This window comes from Rhea pennata, chromosome 2 (assembly GCF_028389875.1).
Source record: "Rhea pennata isolate bPtePen1 chromosome 2, bPtePen1.pri, whole genome shotgun sequence".
Classification (NCBI taxonomy): Eukaryota; Metazoa; Chordata; class Aves; order Rheiformes; family Rheidae; genus Rhea; species Rhea pennata.
In genome coordinates, this window is record NC_084664.1 from 46,823,190 (window position 1) to 46,830,906 (window position 7,717).

A 7,717-nucleotide genomic window follows, 5' to 3' on the forward strand; every position below is an offset into this window, starting at 1 on the left:
TAGGCTGCAGGGGAGTAGGGACTCCTCTATGCAACCTAGGTGATGGGAAAAATCATGAGGCAGCAGAGAGCCAGGCACCTTTGCAGGATACCTTTTTCATACCTTTTTCATTAGATGTTCTGCTCAAATCAGCTCTGGGCCTCTGTTTCTGAGAACAGCCTGCTTTGGCAGCAATGATGCCCTGAGGGAGCCAGCACCAGGCTCCTAGTGGCCCAGCCCATACCAGGTAGTGCTGAGGCTGGTAGGAAAGGCAGAAATATATAGCCTTCATTTCAACACTGAACACAAGCATCCATCAATAACATCATTCTAGTCACAGAGCAGCTGGCTTTGTGCTCTCAGAAAACACTTCCTAGGAAGTGAGTACATCTTTGTGTGCCCACTGCACTCACCATGCCCTTAATCCCACTCCTGATTCCTGCAAAGGGAGAGCAGCTGCTGCAAAATGTATGGGCAGTCACAGAATCATAGTATCATACTTCAGGCTGGAAATCACCTAGTCTACCCCACTGTCCAAAAGCAGGTCCAATTAGATGGGGTTGGTCTAGAGCCATGTCCAGTTAAGCATTTACCACCTCCAAGAGCAGAGATCCAAATACCTCTCTGAGCAACACACTCCAGCATGTGATTATCCTCATGCTATTTTTTTTTTCCTTTTATCTAACTGGAATTTCCCAGCTTGTGTCTGTTGTACCTCCAAGAAGAGTCTGGCTCCTTCTTCTCTGTATCCTGCGATCAGGGAGTTGTGGACAACAATAAGGTCACCCCAAGCTTTATCTTCTCTGGTATGAAAGGCACAGCTCTCTTGGCCTCTCCTTGTACGCTTTGGGCTCCAGCCTCCTGACTAGCCTAGTGGCCTCCATTGAATTCCCTCCAGCATGTCCATGCTTGTCTTGTTATGGGAAGTCCAAAACTGGACACAGTACTCCAGATGTGGTCTTACCAGTGCCAAAAAAGAAGAAAAGGATCACTTCCCTGGACTTACTGGCTGCATCTTTGCTAATGCCACCTCAGATATGATTGGCCTTCTTTGCTGCAAGGGTACATTGCTGGCTCATGTTCTGCTTATTGTCCACCGGGACCTCCAGGTCTATTTCTGAAGAACTGCTTCCCAAGCAGTCAGCCCCCAGTCAACATCCACTGATCTCCCACTGTCCATAGCACCTTGTTATAGAAAGCACTGAGGCTGGTCATGCATGTTATAGAAAGCACTGAGGCTGGCTGAGGATGATTTGCCCTTGGCAAACTCATGTTGGCTGCTCCCAATCACCGCATGGTCTTTTCTCTTTTTAAAGATGGCTTCTGAGAGAATTTATTCCGTCACCTTCCCAGGAGCAGAGGTAAAGAGGATGCTGGAGTCTCCTTCTTGCCCTTCTTAGAGACAATGCAACCTTTGCCTTTCCTCAGTCATCAGGAACTGATCCTGTTTGTCGTGACCATTCAATGATGTTAGAATACAAACTTGCAGTGGCTTTCTGCCTTGCCTGCTCAGCCACCTGCATATCAGGATGGACAATTTTTGTGCTCCAGACCAGCTCTCCTAGGCCCTCTTTACCCTTAGGGAAGGGCCAAAAGCATGCCAACTAGGTCCCTGAACAAGCCCAAATCTGTTATTCTGAATGCCAGTTTTAATTATTCTGCTTATCTTTCTTGCTTCTCTCACGATCATGAAGTCCACAGTCTCATGTTTATTGCAGCCAGGGCTGTATATCTTGCACCAGTTCTTCCATGCTTGCTAATAGCATGTCTAACCTAGGCATCTCCCCTAGTCTCCCCTGCATCAAGACATTGTCTTCAATGTGTTTCAGAAATCTCCTAGATTGCTTGCACCCTGTTATGTTGTCCTTCAAGCAGATACCAGGGTGGTTAAAGTCACCCATGAGTACCAGGGTGTATGACTGTGAGGCTTTCTCCAACTGCCTACAGAAGGCTTCATCTGCCTGCTGAACTTGCCCAGGAGATCCATAGCAGACCCCAGCTACAAAATCACCTGTGCAAGTCTGTCCTCTAACCCTTGCTCACATGGTTTCTGCTGGTTCATGATATGTCTGAAGGCAAAGCTCCATGCATGCAAGCTACTCCTTTATAGCTTCCTTGATGGTGCCTGGCCAAGCCCATGGGGCCACTCTACTCCCCCACCTGCTTGGAGGGAGGAGCTCCAGGGAGCTCTCTATGGGCCTAGACTTGCACAAGTTCACCTTTTCACTCATTGTGGCATGTGCAAACCACAAAGAAGGTGTTTGTCCTTTCCTGCATCCATACAGTAACACAGATGGAAACTGGTTTCTGTTGAGCTATTGAGATCCACCTTCATGCATCCATTTTCAAGGACAGCTACATTTTTTCAAGATGAGAATCAGGCATTTAAAAGGGAATGGAGTCATACTTTAAACTAGCATTCTGGCAAAAAGATACCAACCTCCTTTTCAGGGGTTCTAGCTCATGCAGCCTTCCAAGGAACCCAGATGTCTTGTTGCCCAAAACCCTGCCTGCAACACCTCGGCTCCAACCCCTACCCACACTGCTCTCCCAGGAAAGCCAGGTTTCCAGCTCCCACCTCTCCCAGCTCAAGCATCTCAGCCTCATTGCCTTCACATTACCATACCTGTTTTAAACCCTAGACCCTACTGCTATCCTTGTGCTTGAGGCATTCTGGTGTGTGAGACCTCCCCTCTGTGGGGTTGGAGGAGCCAGATGACAGTGTATGGGGAGGGAGTGTCTCCCTGGGCTTCACCCCAACAGTTTTCTCTGGGATTTGAGGTTGCCTGGGGAAAGGCTGGGAGCAGGCTAATGTGCCAGACCCCCATCATAATCCACCAAAGCAGCTGTGGCAGGATAGCCCAGGCTTCATGGTCCTCCATCCACAGCCCCTCACAAGGCAGAGGATATAGGGGTGGGAAAGGCCTCAGGGCCATGGGAATTGTCAGCATTAAACCCAAACTTCTCCTCTCTGTCAGATGAGACTTCTCAGAAGATGCCTCTGCCTCTGCCCTTTCCTAGACTAATTACCAAGCCTGAGGCCACTACTACAGTATGCAGCCCTGCTCCTCACCCAGATGCCAGACCCATGTGCAGCTGCCCAGGCACCAGCGATCTGTGCTCCTCTGGTCAAAAGGTAAATCCAAGGCTCTCCTAGCTTCAGCTCCCATGATGCGCTTCCCCCTCCTCCCATCTCAGCCCATGCAGCCTCCCTAGTGCCAGCAAGGCCAGAGGGATGCAAGGCAAGCAACTCACCAAGGCCTGGCCTTAGTTAGAAAGCGGTCTGAAAAGTCTTGGCAACTTCTGGAGAGAGCACAAGCCTGCTGCTCCCACCCCCAAAACCAGATCCCAGAGAAGGGCTAGGGAGGAAACAACTGAATGTCAGATAATAGGTCAATCAGCATTTTTGAGTTTAGCTGCTGATGTTATAACCCTACTGGAGATCCCCTTGGATGAACCTGGAGGAGGTTCTGGGAGTCTCCAAGTCTCTCCTTGCCAGCACAGGGAGTCTCTCCTTCCCTGTCACTGGGAAGATAGCCTGTCACTGCCTTCTGGGGCAGCCAGCAGAGCAGGGCTGTGCACGCAAGCCAGGCTGAAATCTGCTTTCTGAAGAGTGCCAGACATGGTCCTCCTCAGAGTTCAAGACTGTACTTTTTGTTTTTAACACACAGTTGCAAATCAGCTTTAAAAGCATCTGTTGCCCCACAGTTTGCTGTCACCATGAACAAGAAAACTGTTAAAGTAAGTTCACTGCTAAGCAATGCAAAATTGATTTTGTTTTTCTTTGTTTTAAATAATGGCTGGATATAGGCATTGCATTTTCTGTTTCAGAGTTTCATTGGCAGCTCCTTCAAAACACATTATATGACTGCTCATTGGTTTATATGCTTATTACCTTTACTGTGTCTCTAAAGCTACTGGTGTGTCCCAGATTCATTTTCTTTGAATTGTCTCTCTTGTACACATAACTCTGTGGTAACTACAGTTTTCAGGTCCACATCTTCTTGTGGGGTCTTGAAATTGGTAAGAATCTAATTCCAAGATGAGCCAAAAAACTCTTTGTAATCTATTTGTTTTCCTTTGTGAGACTTAAAGCTTTATACCTTGCATCTCTTGTCCAAAGAATTAAGAGCTATTTTAATTGCTTTAAAACCCTCAGGAATAGCCTTGATCACGTGGTTATGAGCCAGGACAAGTTCTAGGCACAGGCAGAATAAGCACATAATTAGGGCAGCAGATTGCTGGGGCAGCAGAAAAACAAAGCCTTTTGTCTATTTTGCTTATGCCCTAGTTTTAGACAGCCAAACTAGCTGCTGCCATAGGAGAGGGTATGGGACAGCCATGCTGCTGGAAGGAGAGGAGGTCTCCAGGAGTAACAGTGACTGCTTCTATCCTCCTTGTTCTGTGCTCTCAGCAGCAAGCCAAGCTTGTAGAGCTCTTTTCCCTCTTCTTCCTTCCCTCATCCACAGCTTGACAAAGCTCAGCTTTGCTTGTCCTGGTAGACTTACCTCACTGCTTTGCAGTTCAGACCTAGAGAACAAGCTAGCTCATTGCAAAGATGAGTAGGCACTTAAATACAACTAAAATACAACACTTTGCTGCATCCAGTAGCATTTATCCTCATTAAGCTTAAGGAACAGATTTACCAAAGTAATCTACACAGCAAACTTGTTCAATATTTTTAGCCATGCCTGCAAATATATGACATAAATATTGCATTGTACAACTGGCCACAGAAATCTGATAATGAAATACCATACTCTTATAAGAAATTCACAGTTATACTCAAAGAAATCTACCATCCCCTCTTCTCCAGCAAACGTGGATAAATTCTAGAAACTACTCATTGGAACTTAATCCTTTACAAACTGCTTTATAAAAAACTGCTGACCGTGGAATACATCTGCAAGGCTGACCACTCTACTGAATCGTGTTTTACTTTTCTTGGTTCAGAAATAATTGCAGACAAAATATTGTCTCATCTCAGGAGAACAGATTTGCTTCTATGTTTCCAAATAAGTTTGAAAAAGCCCTTGAGTAGCATTTCTATCATCTTTTCTGTGCTTTTCAAGGAGTGGATCAAATTGACAGAATAACTCCAGAAATATCCCAGATAAAGTCCACTGCATAGTAATTCCATGTACAGATTATCTCCTTGAGTGCAAGATCTTTGAATGAAGAGAATTATATCACAATTCTCTCCAAGTCCACCTGCCAGTACTGTTATTTACTATTGCATTGTTTCACTGACTGAGTCAATATAACAAGATCTTTTTGTTGCATTCTATACCACTAACATTAAACAGCAATTGTTTGAGATCATTCATAGGCTCAGAAATGCAATTACAATCATTAAAGTCAGTTGCATAGGACAAGAAGCCTGTGGATGAAAACAATCAGCACACAAAAGAGTTGAATGATCCCTGACAGGGTGATTAAAACAACCATTCCTAATTTGCAAACTCACCAATATGTAGTTCCTGCTTGAAAACATCCTGCACTAAATAGTTTGTTTTTCACCAACTGAATAAACAGAGAGAAACTTACTGAAATCACAATTTTGATTCTGACAGGTTGAAAAGTCCTTTCTTACACAGTAGGGAGAGAACTCTTGCTAATTGGAATATAAAGCTGGGTCTCCTGGAGAGCATGAGGTGCATACTGATGCTGACAATATTCACTGTCTCATTTTCTTCACTCACCTTTGAAGTCACAAGTACAATATCGTCTCTCCAATTAATGATAGTGCTGGCAATAATATGCCTGATTTGACAAATGGATTTGGTTTTGGTATATCTGTGGTCTTTTCCTTTTCTTCACCTTTTTAATCTTCTTGCTGTTCTATCTGCGTGTATGTACTTCATCGTATGCAAGGCCTGGACATATGCTAAATGAAGTGGCAACAAGCTACTGTCTTTTTACAACCAGCTGTACATATGCTCTTTTAAAAACAAATAATGCCAGGGGATAGGTGCCTATGTACAGCCTGTCAGCTACACCATTAATGTGATTATATCATCAATAGGTGGCAGCTGTTGTGATAATACTGTTTGAGTCAACATGGGTGTGTTTGGTGTTTTATGTAATTGCATATTTATTCCTTAATACATCCACGTACCCATTCTTTGGGTCTATCTTCATTTGGTCCCCTGAATATTTATGATCTGCATAAGGGCACCTCACAAACAGCATTTTAGCATTGGCTGATAGATTTGTGAACCCTCTCAAGGCAGGACCTCTGGCTTATGTCATGCAGGTTTGTGCCTAAAGTCAGCCCTGGGTGTAAGTATGAGTGCCAAAGACAATGTAAAATACAAGTGGCAGAGACGCTGCCTGCAGCTTGAGGCTGTTATGTCAGCTGTAAGCAATAGGCCCTGTCAGCCACAGGACTAATTGTACATGTGCATTAAAGGCAGCCAATGTATGGACCAGTCACGCCCAAGAGTGCTGTCTCTCCCACACACAACACTGCAGTTGTTTGCTTGGCTATATCAACAATATGAGAACAGAATTAGAAGAGTCCTAATTTCATATGAATACACTGAAAACTAGTGTCAGTCTACCAAGATAATCATATCTTCCTCTATCTCTTGAAGTCAGGCCTAATGCTAATCCCTCATGCCTTTCCTCCTTCAATGCTAAATCCACCTTTTAGTCTCTCAGACTCTCAGGTGGTCTCTCAGGTGAAGTCATCCTGCTCCCAAAACTCTTGTGAAGCAGCAAAATCTAGAGAAGTCTAGAGTTGTTCTTACCAGTCTTGTTTTGCTCCTTGCTCTGTCTTTTTCACTTTCCACTGGTCCTGCAGTTTGAGTGAAATGATTTTCCTCCTCTCATGACTCACACACAGAAAGCCTGTCTCCCAGATGTTTGCATCCTCCAGCTATGGAGGATTCCTTTGAATAAATTCAGGACACCCTCTCCTTAAAAAGTCTACTGTGGATGTCTAAACAGAGATGAATGGATATCTTGTACATCAGCATGGTGAGAAAAAACATTTTTTGTTGTGTCCTGGCTAAGTACGATGAGATCAGAGTCCTTGCAGCCATGATGGGCTGAGGACATGAACAGGACAAGTCTGAGATGGAAGCAGTATCTTGTACTAGACCTTGTATTAAAATGTGGCAGTTGGAGAAATTAGACAAGCTTTTGGATCCACCAGATCTTCTTTAGGCCTGAAATATCGGCAGTAAACTTCATAGCCAAAAACAAGTTGAGAACTATTGCTTGGATTTTAATTAGATGGGTACCAGGTAGACTGTTGCTGAAAGCATATCTAGTCCATTCTTTGGAGTAAAGCACGCAGTAGGAGGAGGAAGACAGTGCGGTGCAGTGTTCATTATGATCCCAGTAAGAAAGGCACTCATCCTCTGTGAGGATTAAAATACTATTTATTGGAGCTAATACAGTAAGAAAAAAGAGGATAGTACAGATAATCTTAGGGCCCTTCAGATGCTGGGAAACCTGAGTTATGCAGCACTGGACACTGATCAAGGCATGGCCTGAGGTGGAGATCCTGTCCATGTTCACCAGCATTTTGATCTTTAGAACTTTTATAGGATTTTCTTAGAAGAAAACAATTCTATTCATCATTTCTACTGTCAAACACAAAGATGTTCATGTGAGAACATACTGCTTTACTTTTAAGATAAATACAATGACGCACAAGGAAAGGTGGAAGGAAGCTACAGTGTGCCATGAACCCAACGTTTCTACTTAGTACCTAATTTTAAAAGTTTTT